This window comes from Sitodiplosis mosellana, unplaced genomic scaffold (genome assembly GCF_009176505.1).
Source record: "Sitodiplosis mosellana isolate CC-2019 unplaced genomic scaffold, AAFC_SMos_1.0 Smas_scaffold_6102, whole genome shotgun sequence".
Classification (NCBI taxonomy): Eukaryota; Metazoa; Arthropoda; class Insecta; order Diptera; family Cecidomyiidae; genus Sitodiplosis; species Sitodiplosis mosellana.
In genome coordinates, this window is record NW_022601343.1 from 1287604 (window position 1) to 1307721 (window position 20118).

Here is a 20118-nt window from a genome sequence, read left to right on the forward strand (position 1 = left end):
GAGAGAGAGAGAGAGAGAGAGAGAGAGAGAGAGAGAGAGAGAGAGAGGAAGCGAGAGACGGTCCATCCACGACCCAACGCTCAAAATCACATCATTATAATTTTCATGGAAAAGTTGAATTTGTTTCGTTTCATTTCGTTTAGTGATTATCACACAGAATTTTGGTGCGATTGAGCCTGGTCGTTGATTCGCTATCTGGCTGACTGCTCTCTCTTTTTCTCTAATCACACATGGTCGGACATGAACCTAATGCTGTGATGAATGTTTTTTTTTCTTTCGGTTCTGCAACTCTAGATCAACGAACAACATTCGCTCATCACATTTGCCCGGTTTCATGTGCTGGTTACAGAAAAAACAACCATTTAACGAACAAAATGCACGGGCTGTGCAGTGAGCACGAGAATATATTCATAAAATCCATGGCAAATAGCACAACTGTGGCGGAATGAAAGCAGCGAACAAACCAAATAAATTGTTGAACATTAACATTTAACAAGTATCTCATAGGCAGTCAAATGTTTTGAATATGGAAAAGTCATTTTCGCAAGCAAACGCATCAATGAGTTATGTATGCGGCGCGCACATTGTACGAAAACTTGCACAACAAAGGCACTTGCTCATCGCAAACAGAAATTTTGAACGAATATTGTAGGATTAAATTTAAATTGACCAATTGCTAAATGCATCATTACAAGTAATGCAATTGGTATATCCATACACACATAGCACAAAGAACGTGGCAAACACGATTGTGGTGCACCGCATGAAACTGTGGGAGATTGTGGCCGCATGCAAGATGCACTGCAAAATTAATTTAGATAAACTGGTGCACTGGAGATCACAAAAAAGAGAAACATTTGCTTTTTTTATTTTCGTTTGGAGGAAACCGCAACGGAACTCAGTCAAGCCATGCGAAATCAGTACGTGAGAACTATATGAAACCAGAGAAAAAGAGATAGAGTGTATTTGTGTGTGTGTGTGTATGTGTATATATAGATATAACAACGGGAGAGACTTGGGTCTTGGATTGCCCAAAATATTTTCGTAATGTGCCTGTTGACACTTTTTACATTTTTTTTTCTTTTTCTTTATGTCTTCTTCAATGTTTAATCAGAAGCGTTTTTATTTCTCTGTTGTATTCAATCCACTCTCGACCAGAAAGTGCACTATATCCACTGGTTTCGTTTTCAATTCGAAATTAGCGTTGCATTTGCTCTTGTTGATGTTGTTGTGCTCTGGCATACAATTGCATAGTTACCATTATTTTAATGCATTTTTTCCACCCCAGCGCCGTATTTCGTCGTAAACCGACAAACAAAAACACAGACTCAAAATTAATTCTTTGAGTATTTTCTTTTCTTGCTTTCGGGTAAAATGCTGAGATAGAATTTACTTTGCATTCAGCCATTTCCATAATATTCATATTTTTCCTTTTAATGCAGCGCCGTCGTCTGTGTGTCTGTGTGTCTCATGTCAATATTAAAATATATTTTTCGAATTATTATTTAAACAACAAAAAGAAAAATAGAAAAACGCACAAACAAACATAAATCTATCCACCAAATATGAGCATAAAATTGAATGTAAAAAGAATGTGGATGCTGGAAAATGCTGTTCGACTTGAAAAATACTGTGTTTTCCTGCTACGGACACAAAAAAAAAATGAGAATCAAGGAACATTTCTCTCGCTGAAAAAGCTTTCAAAAGAGGTTTGCCTTTTGCGAGCGTTGTTGTTGTTGTTGTTGTCATCATCATTTCAAACTGGAACTAAAAGAATTTTTTCTTCTTATTTCTACTATAATATAGAAATAGAAAATGCAGTTTGAATGGAAATTGTGCGGAATGTAAGTTGGGACCTATTCGATATACGTAAACAAATTCACATACGTTCAAACACAGTGCCAGCTAAGAGGCAGTGAACGAATCGCAGTCAAGAACTACAAAATGGGAGAAAAACCGACAGGGCGATGAGTGGAGTAAAAGCGTTAGCATCAGCAACAGCAGCAACGATGTCGCAGGCAAAACCCCATTCTCGCTGTGAAAAGAAAAACTTTTTCAATGCAAAAAACTGTTCGTCGTGATTTTATTGTTAAATCGTATGAATGTGCATTTTTAAGTATTAAAAGCAGAGAAAGAGAGAGAGAGAGAATGAGAGACGATGTGTGTTATGCAAATTTCATCAATTTCATTGCACCGCGTCTCTCTGTTTTTCTTTTGTAAATCTTTCCTTCCGTTTATTGATCTAGGCACTTTTTCTTCCGATTTCGCTGTTGTGTCATTGCATCATGCTCCGTGTCATCCATCCAGGATGTCGTGCTACAGAACGGCATCGGGCGCCAACGCCAAGTGTAATGCTGATCTGTTCGTTTTATTTTCCACAAGACGACAATGTCGTTAGCATCAACATCATTATCACAACAACGACAAGTATTTCCAGTATTTCATCGCTACAACACCCCGAGAAGAAGAAGTTGAGCCAAACCAAACCAAACCAAATCAAACCAAACCAAGCCCAACCGAACCAAACTGAACCAAACCGAGCCAAGGCTAACACGAAGAACAGCGAAGAGTAACGGAGAAAAGAATGGAAGAAAGAACGAAAAAAGCTGTCCGATTCAAAATAGTTGGCTGAAAATCTTTCATTCAGCCCCCTGGATCCAAGAACGAGTATGTGCAAATATGTGCTGTAAAACTTTCACCATTCCAAATGAGAATTAAAATTTCCGGTTTTAAAAATGCATCTGCTTTGCACAAGTGCAAATTGAAGAGAATTTTTCTTCACTCTCTTTCTCTCTCTCTCTCCCTCCCTCCTTTGCATTCAGACACATATATACACACATACATAGTACAGCTTATGGGATATATATGCATGTGCTTATGCACAGCGCGCTTTTTCTGTGCTCTGCTTCCAACTGCAACCGTTTCCGAAAAAAAGAAAACCCGAAAGAAGAAAAGGAGTGAAAAAACGGAAACCAGATCGGATTGAACCGTAACGACTTTTTAATAATAGATTTTACAAGATTGATTTTCATACACGTACATTTACTAGCCGAGCATTTTGTGTGTTATTTTGCTTTTTCTCTTTCTCCATCCAAGCCAGCTCTCGCTTTTTCCTTCTCTCCCTCTCTGTCTCTTTCTCATGTGCTTTTGGCAACCCATCTTTTTGCCGTTGGAGTAGATCTCAGCTCATGTAAACATCGATATGCATGTTGGAAAACCGCTCTCACGCTCAAACACGATAAATGATGACAAATAGTTGGTTAGATGTCGTTTACTTAGTTGTTGATGCTGATGCTGCTGCTGCTACACATTTCTTTTTCTTCGACGACGGTATTTCAAACAGTGATTCGGTCGTTTCTTGTGCGATGCAGCAGTTTATCATTGGGCGCATGTGAAACATGAATTTATATTTTACTTCTAATTCCAATTCTCTTTTTTCTTGTTTTATTTCATTTTTATTTTTGTGATAAAATTATTAGGACATGTGCAAGTGCAAGTGCAAGTGCAAGTGCCGTGTGGAATGCAGTTTTCCGTGCTTTTGTTCGCGATGAATAAGAGTTGAGAAATTGTAATGCCAGCATGTATTATTTCATTTTTATTAAAATTGCGTTTCCCGTATAGCGTAGTGTGACAGTTATAGAAATGTATTGTCGCCGGCATGATGTGCTGCTGTGAAATAAATACTTCAGTGAATCACGTCGAATGTGTGGCCCAAATCTGAGATAATAGTAAGACCGACAGTGAAATATGAATGATAGTGTAACAGAGGGAGACACGGAACGGGGAGAGAGAGAGAAACAAAGAATACGACTGGATGACTGCGTTAGCGGAAGAAGGTATGCACTTGGGAAGTAGTTAAAACAGTCCAATAAGACCGGGAGAAAAAAAGTCCAAGACAAATTTTAACAAATAGTTTAGTGTTTTCTCGACGGGCACTTCTTCGGTGGGTCTTTGTCGAATATTTTATTCATTTCGACTTTTCATTTTGATAGTTTGAGCAAGCTTGAGTGTGCAAATGAGGGACCACACCATCGAACAGACCGAGAGGACAATGGCAATGATGAAATTGTATTAGTACTTCTTTATTTATTTATTTATTGATCTAGTACAGACCCTTTTACAATAATCGCTTATCTTTAATTGCTTTCACATATTCGTTTCTTTCATTATTGTTCATATATTGAAATTTACTTTCATTAAAATGTCTAATTGCTGACCAAAAGGACTGATTTACATCTAAAAATGGATGAGCTGCGAGTTATGGTCGAAAAATTGAAAAAATCGTCAATTTTTCCGACATTTTGCTCCATAGCACCTACTAGACGTGATTTTTTTTGTGTAAAAAGTTCAAAAAATTTGTTCATTGGACTCCCAGCTACAAATTTGCCAAAGACAGTAAGACGCTATCACCAGAAATGAACGATTTATTGACCAAAATCTGACGTAGTCCACATTGCTGAAAAACCATGTTATAGAAAAAACGCCTAAGTCGATAAAATGAAAACCCCAGCCAATTCGACAAAACCCCGCTGGGATTTTACTCAGCTATAGGTCTACTTCCATCCCCATATAGTCACGGTCAAGTTCTTTTGGGGCTGTTCCACTGTGTTTTTCAAGTAATCGCTTGTGCACGTCGGTAGTTTTAATAATTCTGTGTTACGTGTTGGCCTATTGTTGTTCCATACTAGTTTCGATTTTAAAAATTTTGATTCTAAATTATCATGCAATAAATCATATATGAACACACAACAGGCATATACATATCTAATGTGAATCGAGTCAATATTTAGTTCTGAGCAACGGTCATCATAGGGACGAATTGTGTAATTATTATTTGCATTGGGATATTCTTTGAGTGCCATCATAGTAAATCTTTTCTGAACTCTCTCAATAAAATCTTTATCTGTGGCCGTGGAAGGATACCAAATAGCGATACCAAACAATAGTTTACTTTTTACGAATGAGTTGAATAGAACAATCAGAGTGTCAACGTCGAATTTTTTTCCCGCTGTGCATTTTCTGAATCCCATTGTGGAGTTACACGTGGCAACTAATGATTCAATGTGTTTCTTAAATGTTAGCCGTTCATCGATTCTTATACCCAAATCCCGAAAGTCATGATCTCTGTTCAATAATACATCACTCATTTTATATTGTCCGATAAATTTCCCATCACTTCTACTCATAGTATGAATTTTATCATCTTGGATACTTCGATTCCTTAAATCCACAGTGAAGAATGTGTAGAATTAAAATGAAAATAGAAAATTAAACGTCATACTCATTATGGAGCGAACAAAAGGAGGTCGCGGGGAGCGCGCAATTTGCGCGGCGCAAGAACAACAATATCCAAACACAAGTATGTGTAACAATTTATTAATGAGTTGAAGTGCAAATTCTTCGAAAGCCTGTGTCATAAACAGTGAAACACACGAGCATATTAACAGTGACGAAAATGGAGCGTTTGTGTTGTTTATGCAAAATATGAAAAACTGTAAGGAATGTATACGTGGTGAATTATGGTAGCGTTGTATTCCATATTTTAGGTAATAGCAGTACCAACATCAGTGGCGGTGGCATTGACAAGCTAGAAGCGGAGAGTGAGTGAGCGAGTGAGTGAGTGTATGGGTATGTGTTTGTGCCGAGAATGAGCCCGGGACTCTTCATCCAGCGAATCAGCGCGGCGGCTTCATCTACTAACATTAAAAACTATAAATTTCATTTTATTACTGTCGTTATTATTACATTTTGCTGAAGATGACAGGCAATTCGAGGCCTATACGCAGCACATACATTTAATTTCCGTTCTTTTTCAAGCAAGAACAACAGTCACGCATTCGTATTCGCGGCCACATTCGCCAAATTGAACTCATTCGCTCTCTCTCTCTCTCTCTCTCTCTCTCTTTCTCTCTTTCTCACACCAAAGCGCCTAAACACTAAGAGACTAGATAAAAAGTTCCATTCATTTAAACACACAGCAAACAAATTGTGAACATATTTCGGCTGAACAACAGCAACAACAACGAAGCAAGAAAACAACCGAAAACAACAAAAAAAACGACAATAATTTTCACATTGGAATTTAGATCGAAGATATGCTCTCAAGAGTTTGAGGAATTTGTAAATTTGAAATAAACAACGTAAAGTAGGAAATGGAGGAAGTTTATTAATTAATCAATTTCAAAGAAACAAAATGCGAACAAAGTCCCAACATACAAAATTGTCAGCTCTATCTCTCTATCTCCCTCCATCCATCCAACTCACTTGTACTCCCTCTTCAAAAACATGGAAGCCAATTTTTTTTATTTCGTTGCCTTCTTATTACTGTTGCCGTGTTTGCGTTGACAAAATTGATTACGAGATCACACATCACATTTCATTTGGAGCGTGTACGGGTACAAGTACAAGCATTGTACTCAGAGCGATACATAACACTCGATGTGCACAGTGTGCATTGAATTAATGCTGTGAGCATGGTTCACAGAACATGAACTTGAATGTGCCCATGTTGATGAACTGTACATTGCAAATACATCAATTAAACTCAATTTGGTTATTGTTTGAATAATCATTTCTATCTATGTCGCCGCAATGGGTTTTATGCTTTATGACAGTTAACAAAATTGTTGCTCGAGCTATCGCTACACGCTCGGAGCGTCTTTGCTATACACACCGTGTATAAATTGCATTGGAAATGATGATTTGTTGGTGTCGGTTAATATCATTTTGCAAAATGAGCGACTCCATTTCATTCGGGCTGATATTTTGATGTATATTTTTCATTTTATTACTTCATGGAGATCGTTCCGGATACCGCAAAGAAGATTCATGGTAAAGTTTTTTAGCTGGCAAAATGTCCAAATGAAAAACGATGCTCATTATTTTTCAGCGATTAAAAAACTTAATGAACAGATCAGAGACTTGTACACCCAGGTTTCTCTCTCTCTCTCTCTCTCTCTCTCTCTCTTTCCTTATTTATAATAATACTAAATCGGCTCCGCCGGACTAGTACTCTGAAATGCACGAAACGCAAATACTCTTAAAAAGCCACGGCACTAAGTCAACAACGACGAATGCAATCGTGTTAATACATATTGTGGTGGAATTATATGTATATTCTTATGGCATTGTCATTTGGAAAGACAGCGATTTATCGATATTATATTATACATGATTTTATTTATGGATATGTATACCATTTGATCGGTCTGTGCGTATTTAGCTTGTTTTCGGTGTTTCTTTTCTGTGATTTTATCGTGCGGTGCATGTGAGCATGAGTATGGATGTATGTTTATGTGTATATAGGCTCGGGGTAAAAACGGCGAAAAAACGCAAAAAATTTATATATATTTATCGCGCGCACATACAAAATCCTAGAGCCGATGAATGAGTGAGTCCATCTCACAAAAGTGATAGGAGACATTATATTTTGAATTAATCGGATGAAGAAACTCTTGCAACGTTGATTGCATTAGCAAATTGCTTTGCCCATTTCAGCTTATGCCAGCATACATCAGTGTACTAGTAAGAGTACTAGTTATTATACTCATGATCAGGATTCGATTGCGTTTTGCTCAATTACTTAATGGTGTTGTAATAAAAATGACTCTAAATTTTCATGTTTACGCATTTATTGGGTATTGAGAACATTGAATATCGAAGACCAAACATGTTGACCATTCAGGATGAGCTGGGCGAACGATAAAGGCATGAGGAGCATTACAAAAATTACCAACTTTACATCAGCATTAAAATTATGATATGTGTGAACTGTAGCAGCAGCATCAGCGTATTGGTTTTTGTGTATTTATCGAATACTGACCATCATCATAGTGAAAGAGAGATTCGACGGGAACCAGTTCTAATTTTTTTATGGCTTGATGTGCCTGTCCATTTGAGGCAATCGCCAATAGACTCTTCTCTCTCCCTCTTTCTCTCGCACTCTTTGGAAAAAACACTGATTGCTTCTTGTCCATTAAAAGAGATTAGCTCGGCCTATCTGACTGACTGTTTGGCAGTGGTGCGATGCACCGAACGAATGCATGCATAAAACCATTGGAAACCATGTAATGTGTGTGTGTGCCGATAGCGTCATACCATACGAGAAAACATTGAACAACCGGAAATTGATAACCGATTGCAAATAATTGGTTAATAATTCTTTGGTAATTGATAAACCGCAGCCATTTTTCAATCATATGCCTCCGTGGCTCTTGGAATGTTACGTCCGTGTTCTTATGTGTGCGTTATTTCTATTCGGCTGTACAATTTTCAAATTTTGTTGTCCTTTATAGGTTGAAACGTGTTTTTCACGCTTAGCCTAATACTTACATGTATTTGGCATACATTTAATGCGTGAACTTTTCCAATTTTGGCATTTTTGGAGATTGTTCTCGGTTTATTTTGTGAAATTGTGGAACGCTCGCATTCGGAACTGCGGGAACGCATCTGTTGGCGGAGCTACAGCCAAATAAATCATTGATATTCAAGCATTATATCAAACTACCACAGCGCATATCTACCGCCACGAATCACATGCGAATTTTTCATGTGGCCCAATGCGAATGACGTTGCTGTCGCAGTATTATTTTTCGTTGTTGTTTTTTTTGCATTCACTTTGGGTGTACTGCTGCACATGGCCGAATCAAAAGAGCACAACAACAACAACAACAAAGAGGAACGCACGAATGTGAGTTTAAAATATACGACAGTAAAGTAGATAGGCACAGAACCAAGCAGCAAGAACACACAGAATGAATGGCACGAACAACACTAACAACGTTCACTTTGAAATGCGTAGACAATGATTTAATGCACATAAATGCTTAATGTCGAGGTGCTTAATTGTGCGTGTTCATTTTACATTTATTGTTGTTGTTTTTTTTTCTTCATTTTTGTAGCTATGTATCTCGAGCTCATTCGTTGTTTTCGGTTGCTTCTGCTCACTTCTTTTTCCATCCATATTTTTCCACTTTGGGCATTGCATTTAGTCAATGTTAATTTTTATTTTCTTCTTCTTCTTCTTTCGGCCCGTTGTTACTGTACGATACGAACTTCTCGTCTTTTTCCCATTTCTTTTAACTCGATTTTTAGCATTTTGCGTGAAAATTACTCTACAGATGATTGTGGATACGTATGTGTCGCTCTTTTCATTCCTTTTTTTCTCTCTCTCTCTATCTTCTTCCTCTTCTTCTTCTTCTTCGTCATCGTCGTCGTATGTATACAGCGGGTGTTGTTTGGCGAACGGTTGTTAGTCAGTGTCACCCATTTACATTTTATATTCATTCATTTGGCTATTATGTTTATTTTTCTGCTAGGCTGTAAATTTGTACCAGCTTCGACATATAATTCATATCAATAACTGACACACAACACAGCGACACACCATTCATTTTGCTTTGCATTTTTGTCGCGCACGCCCTCGAACACAGAGCATACAGTTGTCCCTTTTTTCGAGTTTCGCGCCATAGACTCGAAGACGTCTTGTATTTGCCGCTTTTTGTATTGCTTCAAGAACACACTTTCAGGTCGTTTTATGCAACCGTCAACAAATGATGATGACGACGACGACAACGATCACATGAAGAAAATATAAAACGAATTGCAAGCGTGTTTCATTTTATTTTCAAGCAAATTTCACCATTTCTGTTCGAACACACAATGTTTCTCATTCGGATATGCAGCGTATAACAGCGCCGCGCGTTTCATTGTAAAGCCTTTGATTAATGTTAATGTTATTAATCATCGCTAGCGCGAATGCACATAAACAATTCCTATGGTTTGTTTTGTTCTCGTTCTTTCTCTGTGTTGTGCGGTGTGCGCGTAGCGTGAGTCGGGCATTTACTTGCGACGACTGCATTACATCGAATCATCGATGTGAACATGTGGAATGTCTTCGATTCGAAGAATGTTTCTCTTTGCTCATATTTTTATTCGGATGGAATTCAACTGCTCAGCAGCAAAAAGGCCGCGATTTACGTGTCGTTTTTTTCGCTCATCCGCGCGATAAGACGACGACAACGATGATTGTATGTGCACAGACACACACCGTGTGTGTGTGCGTGTGTGTGTATTTGTGCTAAGTGTGGGTATGGATGCAGTTGATGTTAAGCTGGAATTATTCACCATTTTAAGGTGACTTGTGGCTATGATGAAAAATTGTACGATTATTCACACACCGCGGCGGCAGCAGCAGAAAAAAAGAACATGGAGAAGAGAGGAAATAAGCGGCGCATACGGTTGCTCATTAAATTGGTTTCGTTACTGTTAAAATGCTAACACTAATGTGTTCGATGTTTGATGCATGGATAATACAACGTATGGAACGGTGAATAGGGAACACAGTGAGGGAGACGAATACCATTAAGGCGAAAACGGATTCTGATGGAAATTTCACCACATTAAAAACGCTTGATGTCGCACAGCTGACCGAAATCACTTCCACACAGCGAAATGAAATGACGATTAATTGCCGAATCTCATTCGAAGGGTACTATGTACATGTGCCGCAACACACAAAATCAATGCCACTAAATTGGCCTTTCTTTTTTCGCTGTTTTTTTTTTCGTTGTTTCGCAACGAGAAAAAAAATTAATTTCTTCATTTTGTGTTGTTGTCGCCAATGTTGAGATGTTTCTTTGGCTTTGCATTAGCCTTCTTCCATCGGTCGGCAAAGAGACATATATTCATCGTGCGGCTTTTCCATTCCATTACTTTCTTTTGATACAGCCAATTTACCGAAATCTTGGAGCGCAAATTGCACACATTCACCGACCCAACTCTCGGCCAACTGAAAAAAAAGTAACACAAATCGAAGGGAGTTGGAAGAAAAGATCATTAATGATAACAAAAGTGCACTGGACACTAACTGGCGCTCATTGTTTATTGAAGTGTGGAATAAGTTATTTTAAATAAATAAAACTAAACTGGATTTGATGTTGTTGCTGCTGTTGACTGTACGCTCAAAATTCAAGTGCACAAATACAAAAGCTAGCAATTTGAAAAGTTGAACAAATTGTGAGCTGTGCCCTTCAAGATGGTGCAGCCGTTGTGATCACAAAACGAAGACAGAGACGAAGAAATGAAAACAAACTGCTTCACTTGGAGATAAATTGTGTGCAAAGAAAGCAAATAAAAATGACGAATCGACTGATTCAATAGAGGGAAATGTTTACCGTATTGATATTTTTCACTTTGTGCTTATTTCTTATTTCAAAACTGGAACTGTTTTGAGATGTTGCAAGCGCGCTCGCACACCCGTTTTGTCTCGCTCTTCTGTCTCTTCATCAATTCATCTGTACGGAATGAATGTTGTTGATGATGAAAATAAAAACGAATTTATTCCTCTTTTTTTCTCATTCTTCCACATCTATGAGTTTCGCGTAAATCTTGAGAGCGTTCTCTCTGCAACATTATTGCAGTGCGCGTGGTAATTCAAGTTGATACTTTGCCCAAGCAAATTCCGATTTTATCGTTTCTTTTGTTGCAGGGAATTCATTCAAAAATTTGTGTACAATCCATCAATTGCGATGCTGACTGTTTGCTCTGCGTCGTCATTGCCTTTGATGAGCGCTTCTGTTTCTTTTCAGTTTGTTTTGTTTTTCCACTCACTCGCTGTCGTCTCTCTCCTCCCCTTTCTCTCTCTTCCTTCCTCTGCTGCTTCTCTCAGTCGAAAGAAAACACAACAACATACATAATAAATGTATTATCACACCACCCGAAAAGGTAAACATAACTGCGAAATTTCTGTGCTTTCTTTATGATTTTCTCTCGCTCTCTCGTTTATTTTTACATCTTCGTTTTGCCCATGCTCTTTATTATTATTATTATTCCACTTGCCATCGTGTATTGCGAGCACAATGTGCTTTGGCGATGTTTTCTCTGGCATTTGCAAAGTTCGCGTTTTGCTTTGGCCGTTTGTGTCTCAAATGATTGAAAATGCTTAAGTAAATTGCAATGTATTCGCTAGTTGCAGTTGTAAACAGAACACACAAAATAGAGCAAAGAAAAGTCCGGTTGTTGAGATTGCCGCAGTGGTGCGATTGCAGCACCACCAAATGAAAAGTGCTGTGCGATACGCAGAAAAATAAAAAGGAATCGAGGAAAATGGAAAGAATGCACCACCACCACCACCGTCACCGTCGACGTCGTTGCCATCAGCACCTCGGCATCGGGAACGTCGATTGCAAAGTTTTCTTCGTCAACATTCGAGAGGTCCTCTTTCCACCATCAAAACTACCACCACCCGCGCTAAGGACTTATCATAATTTCGCTCGGTTTACTTGTGCCAGAAGTTAAGGACGGTGAATTACTCTCTTTCTCTTTGTCTCTGTGGCACTGATTGTTGTTGCTTTTGACGACAACGATGACGACGCAAGGGCTGAGATACAGAGACTACGACGATGACTTGCTATACGCCTGATTTTTCCATCATCAGTTATGATTATTGCGCATATATATTCGCTACAGAATCGAACACACACACACAGAGAGAGAGAGAGAGAACTAAAAGCAAGTTTCAGCTAAAAAAGGAATTTCTTTTTACTTATCGCTGCACAGTACATCCACGAATGTGCGAGATGCAATGGAATATTTTTGTTTGTTGAACCAAAGCTGTTAAAACTTGGAAAGGAGGGGGAGTGATGCTGTTGAAAATACACTCGCTATGAAGCAACCAATTCAGCGAAGTGTAGAAAGCCGTTCGACCACGGCTAGAAAGTTTCATGAAAAATCCCTGAAATTGCGACGCAAACGCAACGAATATGACGCCTTGAAAGAAGTATAATTTCATCAATTTTATTTTATTTTATTTCAGTTCTTTATTTTTGAGTTTGTATGCGTTTAATAGCAGGGAGAGCTGCGAAAAGTTTGTCTATCGTTTTTTTCCCTGTTCTTGCGTTAAATATATAAATCGATAAGTTGAGTATTAAGATGAACAGAGTTTGGAAAAAAAATGAGTGAAAGAACGTACAGAAATGTTTCAATATCAAAAAATTAAATTGATCGTCGTAGTATTAGCTCGGCTTGGTGTAGGCGGCATCGGCAGCGGGGATGGTGTGATGGAACATTGCCCGAATGGAAATTGGAATAGCGGACTCCGAGCATTTAACTGCGACAACTAAATGTGAGAATGGCAAAAGGGAAGGCGATCCAAATGTAACGTCAAACAACGTTGAATGAGAATCAATGCCAACGTCAAACTGGAATCACTGAGTTTAAGTGACCGAATAAAAAAAAGTACGCATATTTTGTGTGTCAGTCCGCGTAAAAGCAAAAAGAGAAGAGGAAAAAGGGCGACGGAGGAGGAACACGAAAAAAAATTATAAATTTTGGTACGAAGTTTTTATGAGTCCCATAGGTTTTCGGCAAAGGAATTTTTGTGTGCGCTTTATATCACTCGAAACCGAAGTTTGTTCGGGCCATGAGTATGGGTGCGTTATGCTTTTTTTTCTGTTCGTTTGTATGAGCGCGAGAGCGTCAGCGTGCAAAAGTATACGTGTGCATAAAATTGGAAACGAATAATTCGCGACAGTGCGACCGCGTCAGTGTGATTTGAACGAAAAGCTAAACTACATGCCCAAGAGAATAGGCATGCAAAATGACGACTATGACAAATTTGACGATGAACGATGCGAGAGAAGTGGAAATACATAATCACAGTACATAATAATAAAAATCCGAAAAGTTCAACGTAATGGTAGCAAGTTTTTAAGAAGACGCGCGAACGGCAAGAGAGAAGAAATTTATGAGCGCACGTCTTTCGTGCTATTGTTGTTGTTGTTTTCGTCGTCGTTGTCGCCAAACGTCCTTGTTCTCTCGTCGTCAACGACGAGATCTCGAACCAATATTTTGACAAACGTTTTGCAAAACTTCCTAATGCGTATTGCGTATTCATATTTCGGATCGCCACTTTCTCACACTCCCAGCGAGAACAAAACTTTTTCCTCGGAAAAAGGAAAAAGAAAAATCGCCTGCCACTTTTCCGTTAGATGACATTAAAAATATTGATAATTGCCCGAGATATTTCATTTGTCACAATGTATATTTATGACTATCGCAGTTAAGAGTGAACGTAGATTTTTCCATAATTTCCAATGGATACACCAAATGTTTCACTTAATTTAAGTCCCAATTTTTCTATTCACGTTTTCAACTTGCATTCATTAAGAATGGGATTAGTGTAAATTAATCGTACTTGACTCGAAGTTTTATACATCTTCGTCGAGTTGAAACGTGATGACGTTAATTCAATGAAAAAGAACATCCATCTTTTTTGGCCACCATCAAGGTTGGTTTTCAAGCGATATTCTCTGCAAGTGATTGACAACTGCCAAACCAAAACGAAACAGGAAAAAAAGTGTCATTTAATTCTATTTTGTAACATCGTCGGTCCATCGTTATGTGAGCCGCATCTTCGCACATTGTGAGAGATAGAAATATGTGGTGAAGAAGATTTAATCCGCTAATAAATAAGCCAGCAAAAACAACCGGTATACTGCTTAAAATTCAATCCCACGAGGGAGAGGACGTTGGCAAAAAAGTCATTTTACCGCCAAAGAAATTTATTCTTTAATCGATTTTTTAGCTGTTTTGCATAAAAATGCTCTTATTCTCTCATTTTGTTGCCCTTCTTCTTATATAAGTTGCACGCAAGTTAAGTGGAGCGAACTTACAAACGATTAGTGAAAAGTGTTTTCCAATGGAAAAACGTTACGAGAAGGAAAAAAACAACGACAACAACCAAGAGACTGACACATTTACCTTTTTCGGCAATTCTATTTCGGCGCACTCGGAAAATCCATTGCCGCATCAAAGTTCGTTGTGGAATGAGCGGGCGACCGACCGACCAACCATCTATCTCTGTTCTGCACTTAGACACAAATAAGACAATCGATGGAGTAAAAGCGTCGATGCAAGCCTCAGTCAAGTTGACATGTTTGCCCGTTTTCGATAGCGGCATAAATAATTTATTCGGCCCATCGAAATAAGTATCGTACCGTCACGAAGTTTCATTTTGTATGCACTCTGTATCGTTTGGCATATCCCAAATGGTATGATATTGGGCCTAAGTGTTAAAGACTGTCACCTCAACTCTGCACAAACTAATTACGGGCTCGGGCATTTCTCGATTCGTTTGCACTTTCCACGGTTTTTGTTTTCTTGTTTCGAATTTAGACAAAAAGTTGATGGAGCTGAAGATGCGACGAATTTATTTTTTGTCTGCAAAATTTTTATTTGGTTTTCTCGAAATGTTCTAAAATTCGAACAAATTCTAGTCAAATTAGATAGCATACTGTGGCAAATTAATGCTATTTACATAGCTGCCACAGTCTTAATTTGCTTGCTTTTCTTTTTCTAAGTAATGCGTTTGTTCAATGATTGTTTTAAAATTTGAAAAAAATATTTTGTAAATTAAATGAGTTAATCGAATCAAGTCATTAGTTTGGCTTGAAGAAAAGTCACAATGTGTGGATGCAGGAGTGAAGTAAAAGTAAGTAAGTAACGAAAAACGATGGCCAGACGGAGAATTTTTAGTTAGCACCACTTACATGGAGAGGAGGACGGACAGACGGAAGGATAGTGCAAACGTAGCTCTTTTGCACTGGTCGAGAAAAAAATGCTTCTTTTCAAGATTGGTCATATTGAATTGAAGGTAATTTTTTTCTATATAGCAAACATTTTCTTTTGTTTACGAAATATAAAACTTGTTTCCATGTCTTCGTTGTTTTTTTTAATTAACTTTTCTGGTATCGGACTAACCTGTCTGTACTAGCCATTTTCCTTGTTCACATCGAGGGAGTGTGAGAAGGAGAGAGCGAACATAAACACAAACATTTTTGCAAGTAAATTAAAATCGACGTTTTGTACTTACCTTTGCTCTCGCAGGATACCTAGCTTGTTGTAATTTTCGCAACGGAATGGAAGTTTTTTGGCCTGTGTTTGTTGGAGAGCTAGAGAAATGGAGGGGGGGGCGCCCAGAAGGAGAGAAAAAAATTTAATGAACCTGTAAATACTTTTTGTTTGCTGGAGACTTTTCTATTTTTCAGTGGATATTTTTAAAAGAAAGCGCAAAATAAGTGAAATAATTTTTTGTTTCTACATTTTCTCGTATTAAATAAACTGCGCGTTTCTGACAATTTTTCAGCCACAAACATCGTAGCCACCAGTATTTGCACTTATTATAGTGTCGATTGCAGTTTTTGCTGTTAGTATTAAAATAGAAACCATATTCACTGGTTTTTTCCTACTTTGGCTTAACATGAAAATATTTGAATTCACAATTTGTATTTAAATAACCAACGACTGCTTCTATCTATGGCAGTGTAACAATATTGGATGTGTTGCACACTGCCATATTCCAAAATCGATGCGTCTGTATTTTTTTCATTTTAGTTACGATTTTTTCCCTATAATTTTTATCTATATATTTGTTTACATGAGAACAAGGAGTATTCATTGTTGTTTTGGCCATTTTGGTGTGAGAAATAGAATGGAGCATTTTTGTTTGTTTGGTGTTTCAATTTGCGGACTATTGTTGATGGACTATGGCAGTTCATCCTCATTCATTTTGCGTTAGAGCACATTTGACTGCCGGTTTTGGTTGTTTTATTATGGGAAGCTAAAGTGGGCTTCAATTTACAAATAATAACAATAACCGTAACATACATGCACTATGTGAAGAATCAAATAGAGAATGAAAGAAGCGAGAGAGAGAGAGAGAGAGAGGGAAAAAATCCACCACACTATGCTATTCAATTCTATTTCCTATGAATTGGAAATATGTTTTGAGGCTTAATGTTTTCCTCATTCGTTTACAACACTCTCACTCTTTGCATTTACTCGTCTATTTTCGTTTTTTTTCTCTTGCTCTCCCGGTAACATGCTAAAAGCACGTATACATTTTCTGTTGGCTATTTGGTTTTATCTTTTTAACACCTCACCGTTCAATTTACACATATATAGTGACGATGAAAATGGAATTTGGTACGAATTTCAAGTTCTTTGCAATCGAGATTACACCAACAACAACAAAAACGCAAAAGTCATTGAATTTGTTTAAAACTGAAACAAAAACTTTGGAGAAACAACGCATTCGGATATATGCGCATGCAATAGGATGGACCACGAATGCTGTTACACAGATGTATTAGTCCAAATTGTATGCATGTCGAACAGTCGTTTTGTCACGTTCTCAGCGCATGAATCTTTTTTTGGCATTACAAAGCAAACACGTGAACCAGAGAAACAGAGAGAAAAAAATGTGTAAAAAAAGAGCACATCGACAATACAACAGGAAAGAAAAAATAAAATGACAATAATAGCGACAATAGCTCGCAATAATCTCGCCCATGTTCTAGAAAAAAAAGGCAATTCAAGACCAGAAATAACAGTGTGTGATAATCGAAATGGCAACCATAAAAACACACACACATACACATCGAAAGCATGCTAGTTTTCTGCTTTGTGCAAATCGTCCCAAAAATGGAACACAATGAATGGTGTGAGAAGCAAAAACCGAGGCAGACGAAATAATAATAAAAATCGTCCCTTCTGTATTGAACAGAAATGGAATTCGAAGCATCTCATTAATATAAGGATGTCGTTAACGCCAAACTAGTTCGTTTCTAGAACTCTACGGTTTCGTTCACATTCCACATATATCCAAGATCGATGCATTAGCCCTTTGCAAAAATTGCTTATTATGCGGAACTTCATCCTCACTCCGTACGATTTAATTAATTTTCCCCATTTTATTGCACATATTAGACTATTTTCAATTTCACTCTTTCCCTCAATCAGCTCTATTACCGTATGTGGCCATTCAGCCACAACCAAATATTTCCAGTAAACACACGATATTAATCTTATTGAAAAATTTCTCCCATTCCGCGGCCACACTCCTCCTCCCGTTTGCTCTCATTCTTTGCTTCTTGTATGCATTTAATAAAACTTTGCACACAAACTAAATCCCTCCATTTGCTTTGCTATGAACTAAATACTAATAATAATATTTCCAATTTTTAGTGTTCGGTTTCTCGATCAACCACAATGGACGGGAACATTGAGAATATGGAGCAAATAATCTCTCAGTAAGCCGACCAAATGTGCGTGAAATCGTAACTTTTTACGAAAAAAAAACGTTGAAATTTATTTCTTATAAATGACAGTTATTTGTAGAAAAGAACGAACGATTGAAACCCACACACACACACAGACATACGCTATTGAATTTTACAATGAGAAAGAAAATCACTCTCATAAAACCGATTTTAATTTTATTATTATTTCCAAAATGTATGTTTTTATTATTTCTTTTTCTCTTGTAATTTTTTCGTTCATTCATTTTTTCTAGCTTGAGCCGCACAGTCTCACTTGTAGTTTGTCGCTCCTGTCGTGACATTCCCCCATGAATATCGTCGTTTTCTTCAATTTCTTGAGGGTATTTTATAAGAGCTTTACTTTTTTAAATTCCGTCTCTCGTTCACGCGGATTAATTACGGTGACTGCATTCGTGTGGCTATTGTTTCCGAATATGTTTTCCATTTGAACTATGGACACCTTTCAAAAACTCACACATACTCTTTACACGCCAACACACCAACGACGACAACAAATTCCCATATTTATTATTCGCGGCAAGATTATTGCTGTGTGTCGGGTTGATTGAGACAGAAAGAGAGGGAGAGAGAGAGGACCGAAATATTCGAAGTGAATGCATGCACGAAAATGTGGTATTTGTGATTACATTCAAACAAAGCGAATATGAGAATGAGAATGAGAACGAGAAGTGAATATATTTGATTCGGCTTAAATCCTTTTGCCTCTACTCTTCATCGACACCTTCCATTCCATTCGATCCATTATTCAGGCGAACAATGGAAGCGGTCCCATTATTATTCCACAGAACATCCTGACTTTTATCTGACACTTTGGATGGAAAATAAGTCAATGCAATGGAAAGGTTTCTGGGCAATATAATAATCATCCGAACGACAAATATTGAGAAATGAAGAACCCAGCGTTGTGCCGCGTGTGCACACCACCACTATAGGTGCGACTCTCACTGAGTGAGAGTAAGATTAATCCACTTTGTGGCCAAAACTAATGTGTTTTCGTTTGCAATCTATTATTTGCATACAATTTGACAAATTTGGAATACTTTCTTCTCGTTTAAATTACGATAAATGCACTGTAGATAAATGTTCGGGCACGCACATATTATTTGGAATTTCAACCAGAAAAAGTTTTAACGGTGTCAAAATAACCATTCACAGCCAGAGGGTGTTATGAGCTGATGTCAGCTGTTGACGAGCATGCGTTGCGTTGTTTTAACGCATTTGCAGGATAAAATTCGTATTCCTTGGTACCAAATCAAGTTTCATTTCAAATTTAACCTGGCACCCAGAAAACAATGCAATGCATACTCGTCAGCAGCTGATATCAGCAGTTGACGTTAGTTAGTGCTGCTGACATCAGCTCATAACACGCTCTTTTCACAGCGTAACAAATTAAAAATAAAAAGAAGAAATAAAACTCAAACAAATTGTGTGTGCGTGTATTCGCTATGAAGATGAGTCTGGTAAAATCGTCTCTGTCTATCTACGTGCTTCATCACTGATCGTAGTAAAATTCTATTGTGAAACACTTGCATGTGCACTGTGCAGTATTTCTCTTTAGTAAATGATCCAGACCGTTTTTTTTTCTTTATCTCATCTCTCAAATCATCAGAAATTCACGAAAACGATTTTTTCACAATCATAAATTTAAAATTACATGAGAGAGATAAAAAAAGGCACAATGGATAATGGGCCATTTCGATTGACAAATGCTTTGCGGAGTGCTCATGTCATTGCGCCCATCATTTTATGATGATTGCGTGTGTAATGTGCTTGCCTGTTTCAACAAATCGTCGAATGCCGCGAGATAGAGAGAGAGAAAGAGATATGGAGGCTTCAAATTTGTCTACCGATTTAAATTCAGTACGTGGTGTTCAATGGGAGGCGCAACGTTAAAATCATGCACGACCTGCAAGAAAATGTTTTTAATTGAATTCTTTTCTTTAAATCGATCGAAACGGAATGCTAAATCTCTCAAAATACAAACACATAACGTCTTGGA

General features: G+C 37.8%; 1 protein-coding gene across 4 annotated transcripts in view; it reads right to left on the reverse strand.

The window, feature by feature from the left end:
* The window catches only part of LOC129573606 (MOXD1 homolog 2), a 221248-nt gene that overhangs the window by 166441 nt on the left and 34689 nt on the right, over window positions 1-20118 (reverse strand). For all 4 annotated transcript variants that reach the window (XM_055454359.1, XM_055454360.1, XM_055454361.1 and 1 more), the window contains exon 2: window positions 15872-15950. The gene's annotated coding sequence lies outside the window, so the exon portion shown is untranslated. The remainder of the gene's footprint in view (window positions 1-15871; window positions 15951-20118) is intronic.